The following is a 21,689-nucleotide window of genomic DNA, read 5'->3' on the forward strand; positions in this document are numbered from 1 at the left end:
CTGTGGGGAGCAAGAGGAGCGCATGTGCCTCGTGAGGACTGCAGCGGGGAGCCGAGGGGCAGGAGGTGGCCGCGGAGACCTCTCTCGGAGTGTGTCCAGTGCCCATTTAGCAGCTACTCTGGAGCCTTCCCTGGCCTTCGGAGCAGCTGTGAGGAGAGCGCCAGGGCCTTGCCTTCTAATTACCACTAATTGAGTAAATGCTGAGATGATCTCTCTCTCTCTCCCTTCCCCCTCCCTCCTTCCCCCCATGAAAGCAAGAGAGAGATCCAGAGAGGTCAGAAAGAGACTTTTCCAAATGGAGACAGGCAGGGATGACACGGAGTGAATACCAAGCAGCCACCGCCCCAGGGAAGGGAGAGAGCACCGGAGAGGAATGGGGCTCTGGAGAGTGGGGCCAGCTTCTGGGGTGGGGGGGGGGGGGCTGACCTCCTCTCTAGGGAGAAATGGGGCAAGGCATGGGGGCTGAGCTCTCTCTCTCTCTCCCCCTCTCTCCCTCTCTCTCTCCCTCAGCCTGGCTTCCTCTCCCCTGCCCTGTGGAGCAGCAGTGATGTCTCGGGCAGGTGGGAAGTGATTTGATCCGTCTTGGGTGAGGGTCTTGCTCCTTTAAAAATCCTCCACTCCATGAACTCCAGCTTTCCAGGGTTGGTTATTCTGGCGGTGTGGACGGGAGAGGGTAGGGGCCTAGCCTGCTCAGGCTTTGTGCAGGGTCAAAAAGTGCACTGTGATCACTAATGGAGAGCCTCGGGGCAAAACGGTAGACACTTTTCCCTTCCCTGAGGCTGTGGGTGAAGCAGGCCAAGAAGCTCAGCATTTTTAAGTTTGAGGCAAGAAGTTAGTTTCAGAAAAGATGTTGTGGTTTGTCTTCGTTTTTCTTTGTAACAGGGATCCCTTCTTCATCTTCCCCGCAGGTTTGTAAAGCCGGGAGGCAAAAGAGGGGCTTTACACCCATTTTACAGAAGGAAAAACTGAGGTCATGAGTGCCATGGCTGGGTAGCTGTTCATTTCTACTTCAGAGCCAAGACAAGAGTGCCAAGTGTTCTCAAGTTCCAAGACAATCCACTAATAATCCAGAGCGTTGAGAAAAATGTTGCTTTCGTTTTAAGTGATGCAAAGAAATTATGCTTGTTTAAAAAAATAATTATTCAAATAGTACAGAAGGGTTTAAAGTAGAAAGTAAAAGTCCCCCAAGCCCACTCTTTCATCTCCTAGGTCCCATTAGTTATTTTTTCAGAAATTTCCCTTGCAAGATAAACAAGCATGTTTATCTACATATTTTCCTCTTTTCCGCAAATTAAAAAGAATACTTGAACAGTGTCGTACGACTTTATTTTTCCATCTGTCTATTCTAATTTATTACTTTACAGTTTTCAAAGCACCTTCACTGTCACATGAATCTATCAGAGTAAGTGGGACAAGCATGATTGTCCCGGGTTTTGAGACAAAGCCACAGATTCAGAGATTGAGTCATCTGCCTGCTGTTGGGTGGCTGCTTATTGTTGAGGGCAGAATTGAACTCAGTTGTTCTGGACTAACGTCCAGTGTTCTTGCCACGATAACAACAGCAGCACGGACTGATACGGGGCTTCAAAATAATGATAGGGAACACTCACGGAACCCTCACCAGGTGCCAGAGACTTCTCTACGTTCACGGCATCTATTACCTTGTTGATGCTCCGTGACATACGGGATAAGCATGATTACTATCCTCAGTTTACAAATGAGGAAACCAAGTCACGGAGAGCTTAAGTAACTTGCCCAGGATTGCACCTCCAGGAACTAGCGTGCTGGGGTCCAGATCCGAGGTTGCTCCCAGGGTCTGTATCTTTCACTTCCACAGCACACCGCCACTTTGTGCTAGATGCTCTTTACATATGGAAGCTCATATAATCCTTACAACAACCTTGTATCAATTATTAATAACAACATTGGGCCATTGGGTATTTTCCAAAGTTCCGAGCTCAGAAATAGCACATCTCCCAACAGTGCTGGGAAACTTCTGGGGCTGTATGACTACCTGGAAACCAAACAACATCAATTAGTGGCCCAAAGAAACATCCAAGCAGATCTTAGCTGGAGACCCTAACAGTTATAGCAACTATCATTGATTGAGTGCTTGCTCCACACCAGGTCCATATGAGGGGCTTTCCATACTTCTTTATTTCATTTTATAACAGCCTCATGGTGGAAGGATTGTCATCCTCATATTACAGATGAAAAATCTAAGTTTCAGAGGGATTAAATAAGTTTCCCAAAGACACACAGTCAGTAGAAGAGCTGAGATTGGACCCAAGCCTATCCGATCTTGAAGACTGACTTTGTTCCTTCCCAGCCTTTATCTTGTGTTCTAGAGTGACTAGGGGCAGTATCTTCTTTCTTTGCCATTCCAAGGCTTGGGGCAGCCCCAGTTACCGGCCCATGGCCAGACCATCTTTTATACCAAAGAACAATGGGGTCCCGCCATAGAGTCAATCTGCTCCCAACAATCCTGGAAAAGCCGTCCCCCCAAGCTATTTACAGATGTAGGCTGGTTTGGCTGGACACATCGCCAGGGTCTGAGTATCTTGCTTGCCCTTTGAACCCTTACAGCATTTGGGATGCATCTCCTGCCACCCTGCTCTCTATTACAGGTAATTGGGTCCCTGGCATCTGCCCTCTTAGACTATAGGCTCTGCAGCTCATCCCAAAACATGCAGGCAAGAGCATGCAAATAATCGGTGTTCAATTAAATGAGCCCTCCAAGTACCACAGTGACCTGAACTTCCAAGGTTAGACTTTTCTGGCAAGAGCGCTGCATGGAAACATTCTTCATGAAGAGCCTGGGTTTGAGGTTCCATGTCCAATGTCCTTCCTCCAGAGGAGAAGAGAGACTTCATGTGGGCTCTCCCCTGGTGCTCCTGGATGGGAGGCTCGCCTGGTTCCCACCGTGTGGACTGCCAGCACCCTGGCCTCCCTTACTGCGGGTGGCAGAGGCTATGCGTAAGGAAGGCCCCAGTAAGAATTCATGGGTTCGGGCCAAGGAATCTGGTATCATTTTGGTTTCCCAGCATTCTCAGGGGCCAAAGGTTGGAGGCGTGCGAAGCAAGGCAGCCCAGAGATGCAAAGCCTGCAAGTTGATGAGCAGCTGTACTTTTTTGTGTGCGAATCAAGGAACAGAACTGTGTATGTGTGTGTGTGTGTGTGGCAAGCACTGTTCGTGCGCCAGAGGCCAGACGCAGCATTTCACTGGTTATAGTGGGGAATGAGTCGTAATCCCAGCTTGGGTTTGCTGAATGCTAGGGGATGAACTGAGACCCCATGTTCGGGAGCTGCAGGGGAGGGGCAGGCTGTTACACGCCATCGGGGGCCTTTAGAGAACATCCGAGGTCTCCCCTCGGCTGTTCTGCCCTCTGGGGAGCCTTCCTGGTCATTCCCCTTTCTGTGTCTGAATTTCCCCACTCTAAGTACTTCCTACAGGTGGCATCATACACGGTTTGTCCTTATTTCCCTGAGCATAATAATATCCTCACTGTTCATCCATGTAACCTGTCCCAGAATTCCCATCTTTTTAAAGGCTGAGTACTATTCCATTGTGTGGGTATATCGTATCGTATTCCATTTTCCATTCACCTGTTGATGGGCACACAAGATAAGTTTCAAGCTCCATCATAATATAGTTTTCTTCCCCTTCCGCACAGCCAGTCCCTCCCCCGCTCCCGTGTCTACGCATTCAGCAAGACTGGTGGAGCATTGACGGTGTACAGGGACCTCCGACAAGCCTTGTCAATTCTGAGCGAGGCTGGAGAGGACCCCTGCTCTCCAAATGCTTACAGATTTAGCAAAGAGCTAGTTTTTCAAGAAATGAAGGCTGCGTAGAGGGGGAGGGCTTGGCTTCTCTGGTGGGAGAGGCAGGGGTGTGGATCAGGAAAGGCTTCACAGAGGAGGCAATCTTGGAGCTGTGTCTTGATGAATGAGTCGGTGATTGGCAGGCAAACAGGCTGGGAAGGCATTCCAGGTAGGGGGCAGTGCGGGTGTGAGGGAGCAGCGTGGGGTGGAACCCCCGCCTCCCTGGGGTCTGTGAGGCTGTAGGGGGTGCCAGGGACTGGGGGTGCAGTGCAGGGGAACAGGGCACAGGGACAGATGGAGCTTCAGGGGCAGGAGGGGGCTTGCTCACTACACAGAGGGTTTAGGGTGGTATAAAAGAGCCAAGTCTGGAAAAGCCTCATTGGGAAGCTTCCAGGGAAGGAGTTTAATCCACGTTCAACATTCTCCGTGGGATGGGATGCTATTTCGGGAGGTAGGGTGTTGGACAAAATGAATGTCAAAGTTATTACTACTTTTGAACTTAGTGATTCAAAGATGCAGGATCCCTGGGGCCCACGTGAGGAGATGCTGGAAGTGCCAGGGTGTTCAGTGGGGGCTGGCGTTGGCATTCGGTCAGTAGGGAATACTGCCCACCTACGTCCTTGAAAAACCACGAGCTTGAAAGTGTCCAGACACTTTGGGCCAAAGTAGCTAAAAAAGTGAACCCTATCTTCTACCTATGGAGGAAGCAAGAGCCCCACGGAGTCTCAGACGTCGCCAACCTGAACAGGTAAGGAGCAAGCTGAGACTATCTGAAACTCACCCAAGAGAAGGGAAGAAGACCTGATTCAGATCCTGGTTTGCTTGGTCACTGGCTGCGTGATGCGGGAAAAGCTGCTTGATTTCTCTGAACCTGTTTCCTCATCTGTAAATAGGCACCTCATCCACTCTGCTCATTTTTTCATTAAAAATACAGGAATGATTTCGAATAATGATCCAAATAAATAAGAGGATGCAGGTGATTACAGGGAGGAGGTAGCACTGCCATCACTTCAAGCCACACCCGGGTCTGATGCCGACAAGAGATCTGCACTGGAGATGACAGGCAGGGGGTGGCTTGCAGAGCACAAGAGGGAGGAATCTGTAGGAAAACGAAGGAGGGCTCCAGGGGCACAGACATGGGTGAGAAATCCCCAGCACGTGGGAGCTGGCAGCAGAAATTTACGTGGTGGTGACTTGAGGACGTCCTGCCAATGGAGCCAGACTCAGACCTCATGACAGGACACGGCCTGGGACCTGTGTCTGCGGGCAGAAGTCCCGCAGGGCATTGAGAGTCAGTGCCAAGCCAGGCCATCCTAGGAGCAGAGGATCAGATCCGAGTTCAGGAAGGGAAGCTGGAGGTGGAGTCCTGGCCCTGCCCCCGGATGGTCCACACCACCTCTCCATCCAGGGTTCCTCGTCTGCGAATCTCAAGTGGTACCTGCTCTACCTGGTGGGCATTAATGTCAAAATGCTCTTTAAACTGCAGAGAGCTGAAGAAATGACTGCTTCTGGTCCTGCCCTCCCCACCCAGGCAGCTAAAAGATGGTGCTGTCTTCCCAAAAATACTTGCAGCTGTTGTCATCAGTTCTCGGTCTACAGGGCCCCCCCATCTGCCCAAGACACTTTGCTGTTCGCCAGCTTTGGCTGCCCAGCTTGCCTATAAAAGCTAAGAAGATGTTATGAAACCTGCCGTAAGGTTTTATGAGCCCTCTTTCCTTCCCAGGGACCAATCTCGGTGCTGTGAGTCACAGCAGATTCCATGTGAGGGGCTCAGAGCGTGGGGCCGGCAGGAGGAAGCAGCGCAGATGGGCAGATGGGACGGGGACAGGGGCTTGGTGGAGCGTGCTGCCTCAAGTGGGCTCTGGCTCCAGGTGACCTTGGCTGACACTCCTGCCACCTTGGTTGGGCCATCCAGTCTAGCCCAGGGGAGAGGGAGGAAAAAGAAAAAAGAGAGAGAGAGAGAGAGAGAGAGAGAGAGAGAGAGAGAGAGAGAGGTGGAGAGCGAGGGATAGCCGTGCAATGCCAAAGAGTGGAATCAAACAGGCCTTGGTGCGCAGCTCACCTCCTGCACGTTCTGGTGTGTGACAAGGCAGCTCACTTAATCTCTCCAAGCCTTAATTTTATCATCTGTCCAATGGGAATAATGATAGTACCAAGCTCCTGGGGTTGTTCAGCTGAGATAAATGGGGTAGGGTGATCAATATGTGTCAAACATTATTATTTTTTGTACAGTGTTTAGCAAAGTAGCGAGTGTCCAATAAATCTTTTCTAAATGGGTAAGTGAAAGAAAGAATAAACACAGCCACAAAATAGAACCTTTGAAGAAGAGGAGCAAGAGAAAGGGAAGAGGTCTCACCTGAAACCTTAATCAGCTCCTGCTTCCGTTTCCCCCGCCCGCAGATGGAGGGGCTGAGATCCGCTGGGCTTCAAGCTCTCTCTCAGCTCCCCTACTTGAGGCCTCTTGATTCTTTTCCTTACGCCCTTCCTTCGTCCATTATTTATTGAGCACCTACCATGTGCTAAGTACTGTTCCAGTCACTGTGCACAAAACACAGGAAGCCCCTACCCCTCCCCCCCTTTTAAGATTTTATTTATTTAATCATGAGAGATACAGAGAGAGAGAGAGAGAGAGAGAGAGAGAGAGAGGCAGAGACACAGGCAGAGGGAGAAGCAGGCTCCATGCAGGGAGCCCGACATGGGACTCGATCCCGGGACTCCAGGATCACGCCCTGGGCCAAAGGCAGGCGCTAAACCGCTGAGCCACCCAGGGATCCCAGCCCCTGCCCTTTTGACACTTGTGGTCTGTTGGTAGCAAAAGGGAAACTCCACAAAACATAATGAATAACCAAGTTATATAATGCACTAGGTGTCATTAAGCGCCAGGGGGAACTGGAGACGAGGGTGAGGGGGTGGCGAATGCTGGAGAGGGTATTATAGTGCCGAGGGAGGAGGTCAGGGGAGGTCTCCATTGCTGCCTTGACATGACCCCTTTGGGGCAAAGACTTAAAGGAGGTGAAGGAGTGAGTTATGCTGATATCTGGGAAAGTCCAGGTAGAGGGAAAGCCAGTACAAAGGCCCTGGGGCAGGAGATTATCTGGCATGGCTAGAAGAACAGTAAAGAGTACCAACCCCATCTTCCCTGAAAAAGAGAGCAGAAGACAAAGTGCATCCCCCTTAGTTGACCAGGAGATGACTCCAGCTGTGCTCCACCACCTGTCTTCCCAGCCTGTGCCCCACCCCCCCATTCCTCTGGTTCCCAGTCTCTCTGTGTCCTGTCCTGGCCAAATCTCTCCTGCCTGAGAGCAGATGGGGTTGAGGAAATTTCTTTTTGAATTAGATAATTCAAATATTATCCATTTCTCACCCGGACAGCAATGAAACACGAAACCTTTGTTTGGGCGGGAAGGATGGAGGAGCAGCTGCCGACCATGCATCTTCACCTGGAAGAAAGAGGTGGGCGGGGAGGGCGGCCAGGGCTGGGCGAAAGCAAGGACGATGAGCCACTCTGGCAGGGCTAAGTGACAGAGCCGGCTCCTAGTTGATTCTGCCTTGTAGGGGGAAGAGCACTGGACTGGGAGTCAGGACACCAGGTTCCAGCCGTGACCCCGCCCTCAGCATGCTGTGACACCTGCCCGAGGCGGTTCCCTCGCAGTCTCTCCGCTATGATTTCAGGCTGTTTGATGTGGAGACGTCTAATGTTCTCCAAGCTTAGCAGCTGTGGGGCCCCTCCAGCTCAAGACCACAAACTGCTAACAGGGTAACTCCCATCCATCCTTACGCCTCAGCATTCGTGTCCCCGGGATGCTTGATGGGTCAGTGTAGGCCTTGGTCTCAGGGGAAAGGGCTTGCTCACAGCCCGGCCTTGGCCAGGCACGCCTTTCTCAGGAGAAAGCCTGGACTTGAGCCCTTGGCCTGTTCTGGTCTCACAAGCCCGCTTGACCGCAGACTGACACCTCAGCCCACAGGACTTTCTATCGGTTGATGGGAAAACTGTTTACTTTTCATTGACTTTTCCTAAGCGGGCTGTGTGCAGGGGGAGAGGCTGCTGGGAGCTGGGTAGATGGGTGGACCGGGCGCCGTCAGCCTGTCCCTCAGAGGGGGTCTCTTCTCTTCCTCACTAGTCCTCAGGTCAAAGCCATGCCCCCACAACGCCCCCGGCCCCCAGTCCTAGAAGTGTCCAGGCTCACTCTGGCCTCACTTGGAGGCCACCTGCCCTAATAAAGGGCACCTATGCTTCTGCATGCGTCCCCACGCGCCTCCGGAGTGAGGCCCTGCTGGCTGCATGCAAGGCCTAGTAATTGCCCTGGGATTGATCTGTGGATGGTAATTCCGAGGCAGCCATCCGTGCTCCATGGGGGAGCGAGTGGTGAGGATGGGGTGATTATGGAAGAATGGCCTAGACTGCCAAGAAGTCTCCGGGAACTTGCAGTGGCCCTCAACCCTGCGCAGCAGTGCCGAGGCGCTTGGGGATGGAGCCTCTGAACCTCCACACTCCCCGGGCAGCAGAGGGTGGGGAATAAGAGGAAGGGTCTCACTCCTTAGGCTGATTGGTTGACGAAGTGGGGAGGGGGAGACAGGAAGTGGACTTTTCATCCAAGACCTGCCGATGCCTTTTCCCATCAAGGGGTTGAGGTCCTGTTGGTGACCTGAAAGTGATATTTCAGGCTAGTGTGCCAAGTTAAGTTCCCTCCTGTGGGAAAGCAGCTCTAGATGCCTGGGCCACATCCAAGTGGAGACAGTACCTGAGCCATTGACTTAAGAACATAGTGAGTGTATCCGATCACTGTGCTGTGCACCTAAAACTAATATAACATTGTGTGTTGGACAGCCCGGGTGGCTCAGCAGTTTAGCGCCACCTTCAGCCCAGGGTGTGGTCCTGGAGACCCGGGATCAAGTCCCACGTCAGGCTTCCTGCACGGAGCCTGCTTCTCCCTCTGCCTGTGTCTCTGCCTCTCTCTCTCTCTGTGTCTCATGAATAAATAAATAAAATCTTAAAAAAAATTGTATGTCAACTCTACTTCAATTAAAAAAAAAAAGATGACAACACCCTCTCCCCATATTGTTGGGTATCCACTAGGGCCTTTGCACCTGTTTTCTTTCCCTGATTTATAGGGTCCGGCACAAAAAAAAAAAAAAAAAAAAAAAAGTGAATGAAACGAGGAAATGAAAGGTGGCTTCAACACCTTACTTGTATGTCCTCAGTCTCATGCAAGAGAAATCCCTGAAGCCCTGGCGGGTCTCCCCAAGAAAGGCTCTGAGATGAGATACGGTGGGAAGACGCTGGGCTTGGGGCCTTAGGTGTTCCAGTGACAGCTTGTGCCCCCCCCCCCCCCTGGGGAGTTCTTGGTCTTGTCTGAGTCTTGGTTAGCCCTTTCGAAAATGGGGATTCCCACCAACAGGATAGGTGAGAGAATCCTGTAAGAAAGCAGATGGGAAAATGCTTTATAAACCATAAAGTGCTCATGAAAGTTAGCTATTGCTGCTGTGTTCCCTTGTAGCAGTCACCAATGAGAAGCATTTCAAATCAAGATTTCTAATACAAACTAGGGTTTTCTACCTGGGTCATAGAAGCCCACCACAATTTCCGTCCCCAAAAGGCAATAGGGCTGCTAGGGCTTGGATAGCTAGCTCTCGGCTCTCTTGCAGGCATCCACCCTCACTCTCCTCCACACCTGCCAGCTCTAAGACCTTGGATAGTGACCTAATCTCTATGGGTCTCATCTTCCCTAAGCTTTGCTAGTGCTGACATTATTCGCTGGAAGACGGACTCCACTTATCTTCTGTGATCTCTCTCCACCCCTGCATTTCTTTCCCATCCTGCCCGGAAACTTTTTCTCCTCTTCCCTGGGGAATGTACTTTTGCCTTCCGGGATCTTCTCTTTGCTACCCCCCATCCACACACCCCCCTTTTCTCTTTGGTCTTCCCAGGTTTGGACAAGAGAGATCTGTGTCCTTCCTCAAGAGATGTCCCTGCGAGTTCTTCAAGTGGCTGGGAAGGGAAAAGGATCTCATGTATTTTTGGTACCAGAGATAATCAGATAATTGTGCAATTAGCAGTAATTTTATCGCTCCTGTAATTTCCTTTTAACAAGAGCCCCCTTAAAAAAAAATAAGAGGGATTTCTTCCTTTTATTTTTTTTTTTCCCCTTGTGTTGTTTTGTCTGGAGTGTCTGTCATCAGGAGTTTGGTGGGACACCCACGCGCTCTGCTAGGAAGCGGGAGAGAAGGGGAAAGATGCGGGAGCAGCCCTCCGGGGGCAGAGAATCTGCGGTGGGCGCAGGCCGGGGGAGCGGGCCCGGCGGGCGGGAGGGGGCTCCTCTGGTCCCCAGGGACCGTCTCCCGTCTCTGCACGCCTGTCTCCCCGCGGTGACCCCGCGCTGGGAGGGATGCTCGGGGAAGCCTCCAGAGGCCGGAGGGTGCAGCGGGGCTCACGCGGGACTCGGTGAGCAGGAGGGGGCACCCGCAGCCCTCCTCCCGCCTCGTGGGCTGGGACACAGCGGAGGCCGACACCCCTCGGGTCTCGTGCCAGGTGATTACCCAGCGCACCCCCGGCGATTTCCTCTCCTCCCCCGGGCAGTGCCTGCGGCGCGTTCCCTGATTCGGCCCGGGCTGCGCAGTCGGCGCCGGGCAACCTGCGGGGGCAGCGTCTTCGTGCGCAGGTGCCCGGGACCCTGCAAGGTAAGCGCTCGCCGCCCGCGTCCCCCGCCCCGGGTGCGCACCGCGAGCCCGCGGACCCCACCCCCCACCCCCACCCCGCGTCCCGGGCCCCACGCTGGGTCCGCGGGAGCCGGGGGCTGCGGGGCGCCGCGCCGGGCCAGGGGGAGGGGGAGGGGGAGGGGGAGGAAGGGGGAGGGGGAGGAGGGAAGGGGAGGGGGAAGGAGGGAAGGGGAGGGGGCGAGCTCCGGTGCGCGGAGCTCAGACCGCAGCCGCTCTGCGTGCGCTCCCGGGGCCCGGCGTGGAGAGGCTGGCGGGGACCCGGGCGACTTGTGGCAGGAAAGGGGCCACCTCGCCACGGCCCCAGGAGGAGGAGGAGGAGGAGGAGGAGGCCTTCGCGGGACATGGGACCCTCCCGTCCCTTCCCTCCGGTGGAGAGGCGCCTCATTGATGAGCCTTGTCATCATCCTTCAAGTGTAATTTTTTTAAATTGCAAAAATCTTACAGAGCTATTAACCTCAAAAGAGTTTAACATATGGCAGACCGAGTCTCCCTCTTACCCTAATTATAAGGCTTGCAGTAATGGGGCTGTCTTTTAAGTTACAGCTGCTGCGCTTTTGGCTTTCGCTAACATTACATCCTATTAAAGAGCTACATTAAATGCATGCAAATTGCCGGAGCGACCGCGCTCTCCCGACCAATGAGGGGGACGGATTGCAGCCCAGGCGGCGATATCGAGGGTCAGACTCACCCTGCTGCGAGCGCCATATGATCTATCAATCAAACTCCTCTCATTAATTAACTAATTCATTAAATATCTTTATATATGAAGGCCCGGCCAGGCGGAACATTGTGTTGACAGGGACGTCCCGTCAGCACTTAGCCCAACGTGCGCCCCTCCCCTCCCGCACAAATCACCAGATGACTAAGAGAGGTCAACTTCACAGAGTCTGCAGGGATCCCACCCCCTGGTGCCCTCCTTGGGCCTCTCTGTGTCTGATGCCCCCGTGTCCCACCTTCTCGTTGTGCACCTGTCCTGCACTCACCAGGCCATGGTTGTCATGAGCGCTCTATGGGTCTGGTGCCTCATCTTCTCTGATCCCCATAGGGGCCCGGGACTGGACCGGCTCTTGCTCATCTCTTACCCCCAGTGCCTAGCACAGAGCCTAACACATGGTAGGTATCCCCAGTGTTTGTGAAATGAAGGAAGACATGCTGTAATGAGTGTTTCCCTCTCTCCAGTACCCCCAAGGAGGCACCTACCTGGCCCTACCAGGTAGGTACCTACCAGGCCCTCCCTTGCAATGCTCTTTGGGTAGACTGGTCACTCTAGGGAGGAGAGGATGGTGAGTGAGCCGGTGGCATCTGTAGAGAGGGGTGGGGGAAGAGAGGAACTCCTGAAGTTCAGAGCTGGTAAGCCATGTAGCCACAATTCACAGCTTCTGAAGCAAACCCTTACCGGAAGAATGAATGTATGCCATTCTATGAACAGCAGAGACGGTTTAGAACCAATAGTGGGCTTGGAATGAATAGTGGGCTTCCTTAGTTCTTTCTACAGACACACACACTTATGTGTATGGGTATATCTATTTGCTGTGTATACATACATAAATGCATATGTATTTCTGTGGAGCAACTGTTACAGAATCATTCTTTTCCTGTATTTATCTCATTCAATATTGACAACTTGGCCAGGTGGTTATTTTTACTTCCAGGCTACAGGAGAAGAAACAGAGGCTCAGAAAGCACGAGTAACTCATCCAAGGTCAAGCAGCAGAGCCCAAATTCAGACGTGGGCTTGCTGGATCCAGGACCAGTGCCCACTGGTGTGTCATCAGCACGTCAGAAAATGCCTCGGGGTGGGGTGGGGGGGATCAGTGGATGCGCTGCTCTCCTGGGGGCCTGCTGTTCCCCTTTGTCCACACAGTTGTCTTTCTCTCCTTGCATTGCAGCAGTCTCTGCACCACTGCCTTCTCTGCCGGGCTGGTAGGTTTTTGCTCTGTTTGGGAAGATGGATGTCACAGCACACCCTGTGATCAAGGCTGCTGGCTCTTGACTGACTCGGAATGATTTTCCATATAGGACACCTAGGGCGGACAGAGCAGGCTGTCTTATAGCAGTGTGTTTGCAAGGATCTGTGCCCTGAGCCACTGGGTACAAGGAATGGGGATGGGATGGGCACCCCCAGGCCGGCTCCTTGGAGAACACTCCCCAAGCGGGCTCTGGCCCCTGTCAGAAAGGGCAGTGGCAGGTGAGGGCTGCAGGGTCAAAATCATAAGGGTCTGTACAGGCGTTAGCTTTAAGTCCTGCTATTCAGCTCATGCAAGTTCCCAACCCACCCAAATGAAATGAGATGTGCAGGCAAACTTCCAAACCCTAGAAATACCAGGGGGAAAACACATGCCCAGATCTTTTATGCTCCTCTCTCCCCGTCTCTCTCCATCTCACTCTCTTGCCCTTCTGAGACATGGGGCTAATGGACTTTAGCTGTTAGCGCCTGTGAGGTTGGGCACCAACCTCGCCGTGGGCCTCTATAGCTTCCTCTGGCCCCCTTGGATCCCAAGAATAGTTTTGGAATGGGGCATGCTGTGCTAATGGGGGTTAATGCTAACCTCGGAATCAATTTTCCCTCCCAGAAGAAAATTCTCCTGGCTTAGGCCGCGCAGACCGTAATAGTGAAAATGGCTCTAGATTTGAAAAATTGGCACGTTGTAGTCCAACAAGGCAATTTTTCAATTGTTCTGTGCGGCTGTGTGCCTCTGGATGCTATGCCGTTTGTGTCCTGGAGCTATAGGATGGAGAACGCTTTCCAGCCAAAAAACAGCTCAGAGGTGGCCTTTACGTCTCCCACACCAGCCTGAATTTGTTTGGCTTTTTTGTTGTTGTTCTTGTTCACTTGCCCACAATCCTTGGAGCTTTGTCCCCTCTACCCTAGCAGCGACCAGAGCTGTTGGATGAGGAAAGAGTGTTGTGGCTCTCTGCAGGACCTCACTCCTGAGGGCAAAGGGCCAGAGGAAGAGGGGTTCATGGGTCTGTGCTCAGGCAGCAAGGAAAAGCCAGCCAGCCCAGGAGCCCAGCTCCCAACCAGCTTTTCCTGGTCAGTGTCATACCAGTGTCCCGGCCTTTCTCAGGCTCAATGATGAGAACCCAGAAGAGGAAATGTCTGTGATCATTGTGCAGGACCCTTGGTTTTGATGAGCTGGGTTACCTCTATTATAAAATGCAAATCATTTTGTCTTGTTTTCATGAACATTACAATGCAAAGCAAGGCATCTTAGAATAAAAATATAGGATATGTATCTCAAATACGAGAACTTCAGGATGGGAGCACTGCAAGGCAGCTTACCAGTTCCTTAGTAAATGTCCTCATTGTACAGATGGGGGGGATGGAGGTTGCCCAAGGTCACACATCTGGTCGGTGGAGAACATGCTGTCCCGGCGTGTTGGGTAATGATCCACGTTGCCAGGGAATGCCGTGGTCGGCTTTCTTTCTCCTGTGGCCACAGCTCTCGTCTTTCAGATCATTTGCCCTTCCGTGAGTCCTCTTAAGGGTGCGCTTATTTGGTGACTCAAGATCAGAAGCGTGTGACGTGTTGAAATGGAACACGGGACAGGGCTGAACTGAGACCTGGCGGCGGGCTGGTGTCCTACCGCCGGCGGTGCTCCCCTCTCCCCCGCTTCCCACAGCACATCCTGTCATCTCCACCGTGCCGGGGATCACGTGGTCCCCTTACTTCTCCATGCAGCGCAGGCTCCCTTCTGTGGCTTTCCCCGTGGTTCCCCAGGTCTCACGGCCACTTGCCTTCTCACCTGCACTGCCCTGTGTCCTCCCCTCACACCCAGGTAGCCCCTCACACAGACGTTTCTGCATTTCCTTACGTGCATCTTGCCTTTGCTCACCTTCACAGTCCCTGTTTGCCTTTGCACATTCAGTTATCCCCTCCTCCCAGAAGTACACACCTCCCTGGTCCCCATATGCCCACCAGCCACGCTCGCCTCCCATCACCTGGCTAGGTCCAGATTACCCTTCAGGCTCTGGAAATACCAGTTTCTCTTCACTGAACCCCAAGGTCTCTACCAGCCGCTCTTCCTATGAGCTCCTAAAGCACGCCTCGCTTCCCCTGGGCTGTCACTTATGACCCTGTATTGCGATTGCCTGTTGACCAGTTTGAATCTTCCATTAGAATGGGAGCTCCCAGGGGGCGGGGCTGTGCCACGGGGTCACTGTTTTAGGCGGGTGAAGATGGCCCGGCTCAGGGCAAGCCCTCCTTGCGTAGTGGAATGGCTTCTGTAGAAACCGTGCTACTACTGTTAGAACAAGTAACAGCAGCTGATGCTTAGTGAGGCTTTCATGTGCCAGCAACTATGCTAAGTGCTTTCTGTGCATCATCTAATTTATGTTAGTTTCTGTATGAATTGAGTGAGGCGAGAGACAAGGGTTCTAATTCTGGCTCTGCCACCAGCTGACTGTGTGACTTTCCACAATTACCGTGGTTTTCTCATCTTCGGAATAAAGGAGAGAGAAAGGGGGCAGCCCAGACTTAATTTCTCCGTTCTTTTTTTCCCAGGCAAAGAGGGAGCCAAGAGTCAGTCGACGTGGGCCTAGGGGACTCAGGATTCAGAGAACCAGCAGACAGAGGGTCAACTTTCTAGTCTGGGAGCAGGAGGAGAGGGACATGGCTGAGAGGCTGGGAAGGGCAGCGGGTTGCTCTCTCATGCTGTGGTGGAGCTTCCAGATAGAGAAGCCCGCTGCTAGCTGAGTCATTAACGCTGGTCTCCTCGCCGTCACCTCGGGCATTGTCTGATTTAAGTGTAATAGCTTGTTTGGTGGATTTTGCCTTCTATAGAAATCCCCCCAAGAGTGAAGTGCTTCATTCAGCCGGGAGAGCACAGGCCTTTGTGTGCTGATGGCCTGGCCTCGGCTGAACGTGTTTGGAGTTGGTTATCAAAGGGGAGGATAAATTAGAGCTCAGAGCTGAAAGGAGAAGGAAGAGGGGGCCCTTTCATGAGCAGGGCTGAACACTTAGGCAGCTGACTTGGGGCCGAGAAGCCCCAAGGCCAGGCCTCTTGCCTTTTGGCAGGGGTAGTGCTGGAGGCAGGCCTGGCTGGGCTCTGGCAAAGCCCAATCTCAGACTCAACCAGGCCCCCGCAGCTGGAGGAGGGGTGGCAAGTGAGGTTCCTAACAAAATGGCCTCTGGTACCTGGAAGGCTCGCTGCTTCCCCCGCCCCGCGACCCCCCTCCCCCACCCCGCCCCCCATGCCACTCACCCTGGTGGCCCTGTTCACATAGTTCATTTATTGAAATCATATTCCGATGGTGCCCAAGGGTCCAAGGGGCCTTGTTAGTCTGTGGGGCCCCATTCCGGGGCTTGGGCCCTCTCTTTATTGACCTATCCCCATGTGCCTCCCTCTTGTCCCCCAGTACTCACAAACAAGCTGGTCCTCAGGATGGTTTTATGGAGTGCACCGATCAGCCAGGAATATGGAGCTCCTGGGCGCCCATCCCTCTCCACGGATATGGCTTCTGCTGTCCAGATTCAGAGGCGACACTGGGCACAGCTGTCAGCTGAGTCACAGGCAGGGCAACCTAAATAGGAAATTGCACTGAGTGCTCAGGTTTTTCCTGCAAGAATGCCTCTCTCTGGTTTTTGGTGGGTCTTCTTCTCCATCAGTGACAGGTGCTTGCCACCTGAGATCTAGAGCCACAAGGTCATTCCTCAAGACACCAGAAACCTACCTGACTTCCGTTTGCCCATTGGCGACAACGTCTTAGGTGCAGATCTGTTTCCGGCAGGAAGGAACCCAAGACACCAAGCTGTAGATTTGTTTGGAGTTACAGACATTTTAAGGGATTGTCTGAGAGTGATGACCCCGCACCCCAGCAAAGCACATAGATTCTCACGCAAACAAAATGCAAATGCATGCACAAAATGCATACCTGCCGTTTAGGGGATAGGGTACTTCTATCCTCCAAATCTATGAATACATCCCACCCTGGCTGCACATTTTACAAAATTCTGAGGTCTGAGCCTTAAACACAGAGACTCTGACTTAATCGGTCCAGGATGGGGTTTGGGTGTTAGTATTTTTTTCTAGAACCCTCTAGGAAATTCTTATGCTGCCAGGATTGAGAATCATCACCTTAGGGCCTCTTAGCAAACCACCCCCCTCAGATTACGAACCCCAGCTGTGGACAGTCAATGCTTGTGCAGAGAGACACATAGGAAGGCGCATGCTGGGGCAGTTGCAGGGAGTGGGTTATACACCATGAGCAGATTTATTATTTTGCCCACTGTGTTTAAAATCCTTTCCTTCTTTCTTCACCCCTTGAGGGGTGCTTCCTTGGTGTTCACTTAAAATAATTTAAGCACACCACAGTGGGAAGGGAGCCTGGTTGCCTTGATGTGCTTCTGTCATTTCAAGGAGCTCAATAAAAATTTAGTTTCGGTGTTCGCTCAATGCAACTTCCACATAGAGGTCTTATGTTGCAAACCAGATTTCTCTTTTCATCTGGTCACCCCCCGGGGAAATTGTGTATTTGAAATTCAAACAATATTTGGGCAAAAAGAATTTCTCATTATATGTGGTGGGGAAGGCCAATGAGAGGAAAGCACTGAGAAATGATTGAGTGACATTTCTATTTGCTGGTTTGACTTTTCCACCAGTGGCAGCCGTGCTTTGGGGCTGCCAGAAAACTCCTGGTGTGGACTGGAAATGCCAGACCCCTGGAAAAAATAATTTGGAAGAGAAAAATGTGAGCAGGCGGTTAGACGTGGGTTTGAAGAGTCAATATGACCTCCAGCTGACATCATCCACACCAGTAAGTGTAAGATGGAATTCTGTGTTTTGCATTAAGGTCTCTCCAGGGAGGAGGTTCCTTGAGTTCTAGACTCTCAAGGTTGAAGGGAACTGAGAAGTCATCTGGATCTTACCATCTTTGGTAAGTGAATCTCCTCTCTGCCATCCTGACACTGGTCAAGCCTTTGAAGTAATTGACACAAAAAGCATTTATCGAACCCCAGCAACGTCTGGCACTTGGCATGGTGTGTACGGGAATTCAGAGACTGATGCTTAATGCCTCCCCTAAAGTGACATTCGGTTTTCTGAGGACCCAAAAAGCCCAAATGGCGGGGAGAAGTGGTAAATGCTGTGCCGTCAGGAAGCAGAGGTGACCTTGGCTGAGAGTCCATTAGGAGTCAGGTACTCTCCCCAGATGACTTTCTTGAATCATTACAACAATTTTGAAAGTAAGTACTATTATCATCACCCTCTTTTTACAGGCAAGGGAACTGATGGTCAGAGAGGTGAATTTGCTTTCTTACGGTGACAGAGAATGAGCATTTTGACCTGAGATGTCTGAACCCAACGCTTTTGCTGTTATAATAATCTGCTTTCCTAAAATAAGGGAACGGGGTTCAGAAAAGGGCAGAATGGCTTTGGGTGGGGGTGGGGTATGGCAGGGAGGGCTTTGGGCAGGTGGAAATGGCTGAGAGAAGATGTGTCCAGAGCACAGGTACCCAGGCTAGACAGTGCTCGGGGAAAGGAGGACCTCCCCTTGGGCTGGAATGCAGTCCTAGGGGGAGACGGAGGAAGGTAGGTGGCCTAGCACAGATTTTTGAAGGCCTGGAAGCTAAGGATTTAGGATCTGTGACAGGACAGGCAGTGGGAAGTCCCTAAGAAGTTTCTGAGGAGAGACAGAGTATAGAGTGATCATTGCTACTCCTGATTTAAGATTAACAGGGGAGCTTCCCAATCCTGGTGCTCATTGCCTAGCTGGGTGATTTGAGCAGATAATTTTATTTCTATGTGCCTCCCTTCCCCCATCTGTGCAATGAGAATGATCAACAGTGGTCACCTCGTGGAGCTGTTGTAAGGATCAAAGAAGTGATGTATAGGGCAGCCCCGGTGGCGCAACGATTTAGTGCCGCCTGCAGCCTGGGGTGTGATCCTGGAGACCTGGGATCGAGTCCCACGTCGGGCTCCCTGCATGGAGCCTGCTTCTCCCTCTGCCTGTGTCTCTGCCTCTCTCTCTGTTTCTCATGAATAAATAAATAAAATCTTAAAAAAAAAAAAAAAGTAATGTATGTGAAGCGCTTAGGATAATGCCTGGCACACAGTAGGCTCTTCCTGTAGGTTAGATATGGTTTTTACCCTTTGGGGAGGTGATTCTGATAATGGTGTGTGTAGGAAGTGGGGAGAGAGGTGGGCCTGGAGTTTAGCCAGGAGGCCACTGCAGTGGTCCAGGCCAGAGAGTCTAAGGGCTTCACCCTGAGTGGTCAGGGTGGAACTGCAGAGGGGACAAGAACACGAGGGTCAGCATTACTCTGCCTCCCATCGGCGGTGGGGGTGCCCCGGGAAGTGCAGAGAGATCTCTGAGCTGGGAGAGCAAGAGTGCCAGCACAGACCTTGGCCCCGGAGGAGCTGCCGGCCAGTGGGGAAAGATGAGAAATTTATCTTAAGCTTATGTTAACCTGGAGTGAGAAAGCAACCCTGAGAGGGAACAGGGGACCTGGGAGGACAGTCTAGCCTTGCCCTTGGCCTCATTCCGCATGGCTGCTCTGCTTCTTTGCATCCCCATCCCCATGCTGCCCTTGACTCCTCTGTTCCTGCCTCCATCAGCCCTACCTGGGCTCCCCACATGCCTGTGCCCTCTACAGCTGCTGCCCAGGAGCTCGGGGCAGGGGGACCCCGGGTCCCCATAAACGCAGGCCAGTTTGGGGATCCCTGGGTGGCTCAGCGGTTTGGCGCCTGCCTTTGGCCCAGGGCGCGATCCTGGAGACCCGGTATCGAATCCCACGTCGGGCTCCCGGTGCATGGAGCCTGCTTCTCCCTCTGCCTGTGTCTCTGCCTCTCTCTCTCTCTCTCTCTCTCTCTCTCTCTCTCCCTGTCTCTCATGAATAAATAAAATCTTAAAAAAAAAAAAAAAAAAGCAGGCCAGTTTGGATGCGTGGGTCTGACACCAGGTCTGATGCTGGCTAGAGGGATGGGTGGGCTGACTCCCCAGGGTGTGTGTTTAGGAGGCAGAGGGAAGGATTTAGGAGATGGTGGTAGGTAGCAAAAGGAAACAATCCTGCCTTAGGAGGAGGAAATAGGTGAGTGACCAGCTGTGCAGCTTTCAGGGTCTTCCCGCTGCCACAAGAATCTCTGCATGTGACATGCAGTGCCCTCCCGTGCGCCCCGAGCCTGCGCCTGTCTGATGCTGCTTGTGTGGCATTGGGAGGGGCGGCCGGTACAGTGACAGGCTGGGAGCGGTGCCGCCGGAGGCAAGGTGGCCTCTGGTGAGTCGAGGGTGCTCTGCCTGGAGCACGGCCCCCCATCCTCCAATGGATCGCATCCTGCCTACCCGCTGCCTTGCTGCCGCCACCACCATTGCCATGGATTCAAGTGGTTCCTGGCCTTGTGCATCAGACATTCAGAGAAAACGAGGCCTGCATGGGGAACGGGGCGTCTTGCAGCAGCATCACCAGCCTGCTGTCAGCCAGGCGCTCTGCCTCTGCAGAGCAGACTCCAGACAGGTTGCTGTGTGTCAGGCCGGGCCTGCCTGGGCTTGGCAGGGGGTCTTGTGGACAGGCACAGTCAATTACCCAGAAAGGTTCCACTTAACTTCCCCAGCTATTTGCAAAGCCTGTCCTGGCCTCCGCGGCCGTGCTGGCCTCCGCGGCCGTGCTGGCCTTGGCCAGAGCTCCATCAGCCTGTGCTGGAGGCAGTTGCCTGACAACCCTGTCCTCAGACGTGTCCAGCGCCACCAGTTCAGGGGCAGGGGTTGGGAGGAGGCAGTGGGTGGGCAGACTCGGGCCCTCGTCAGCTCTGGGGTCACCGGTTCTGGTCCCAGCCAGTGGATTTCCATTTCTGCCCTGCAGACCTCCTGGAATCATCAGTGAAGGCTGCCTCCCCTCCATGTCCACTTTTCTCCTCTGGCAGGCATCCCATGCGCTCTCATCCTTCCCAGTCACTTGTCTAGCCCAGCGGATGATTACAGTCTGGGCTCTGCAGTCACACAGCCGTGGGTTTGAAGCCTGGATCAGCCACATACTGCTGTGTGGCCTCGCATTTCATCTGTGAAATGAAAATTAATAATAATAATAATAATAATAATAATAATAATAAAATCTCTCATGAGATAACTACAGGGATCAAAGGAGATATTGGGTGTTAAGTATCCAAAGTACCCAGCACAGGATAAATGCTCAGCTAATATTCTTACCCCCTTCCTCTTCCTCTCTCCTCTTCTTCCCTTCTCTTCCTATTTAATTCTTTAAGAACCTCACTTATCAGGAAGTTGGCTGTTTGTTTCCTCCCTTCTGCTATAGAAACCTGAATTAGCATAAAACCCAGCCTCTAGCCCAGCCTTATCTACCACATCTCTCCATACGGAATTTAGTCTACAATTCCAAAATATATCATGAAGTGAGGCTGTGTTTCCTCCAGCTGCCTAATGTGTGGGTCCAGGACTTTGGGATATTTAAAGTCTTGATGGTTCTACCTGCTTTCCCACTGAAGTTTTGTATTTCCCGGGCATTTCCTCTCTGGGCACCACCCCCAACCAGCCCAGTCATCTCCCAGATGTTTGCTATTGGGCAGAAACATCCAACAGGTGCATGTGGGGCTCAGCAGGTATTACACGATCCTGAGACTTCAGCCTGAAACATGCGCGCTATGGCCGGAAGGCAGAGAACGTTCAGTCATTTGGTCATTAAGTCATTCAACAAACATGGAGTATCCACTATGTGCTGAGGGTCTAAGGCAAAAAGACGCAGCCCGGGCCCTGAGGTGAGCAGTCTGATGGGGAGGTGGAAAAGCATGCGGATGATTGCAATACAACATGCTAAGACCGACGTAGGATAGTGTGGCTGAAAAGGGGTTGGAGAGGCTTGTGTGTCTAAATGGGAAGCCAAGTCTGCACGGCGAGTAGGAGTTAGTTTAGATAATGGGGAAACCCAAACCATCCCCCCAACCTTTGGTGAGCAGCGGTGTAGCTCCGAAGGGAGCAGCTGACCGAGTCCAGTGTAGCCGCCAGGGAGCTTTCCCAGCGTGGACTCGTCTTGCAGCCCGTTCACAGGGCTCTTCGTCCCAGGACCGACCCGCTGCTGCTGGTGACGCGTGGCCAGTGCAGGAGGCTCCCCTTGCGTACATCTCAGGTTTGGGGCAGTGTCCCCCACCCCCTGCCTTGCTCTGGAGGTGGGCTGTGAGGTGGGACTTGCGGATTCCGGGAG

At 52.6% G+C, this 21,689-nt stretch overlaps 1 long non-coding RNA gene across 4 annotated transcripts in view; it reads left to right on the top strand.

Annotated features, from left to right (window-relative positions):
- Positions 1-10,123: 10,123 nt before the first annotated feature.
- Positions 10,124-21,689, top strand: part of LOC140631014 (uncharacterized) — a 149,581-nt gene continuing 138,015 nt past the window's right edge. For 3 of the 4 annotated variants that reach the window (XR_012028683.1, XR_012028681.1, XR_012028682.1), the window contains exons 1-2: positions 10,124-10,500; positions 17,333-17,416. This is a non-coding gene — a long non-coding RNA (uncharacterized lncRNA). The remainder of the gene's footprint in view (positions 10,501-17,332; positions 17,417-21,689) is intronic. The other variant, XR_012028680.1, reaches the window with a different exon arrangement.

Source organism: Canis lupus, chromosome 3 (genome assembly GCF_048164855.1).
Source record: "Canis lupus baileyi chromosome 3, mCanLup2.hap1, whole genome shotgun sequence".
Taxonomy (NCBI): Eukaryota; Metazoa; Chordata; class Mammalia; order Carnivora; family Canidae; genus Canis; species Canis lupus.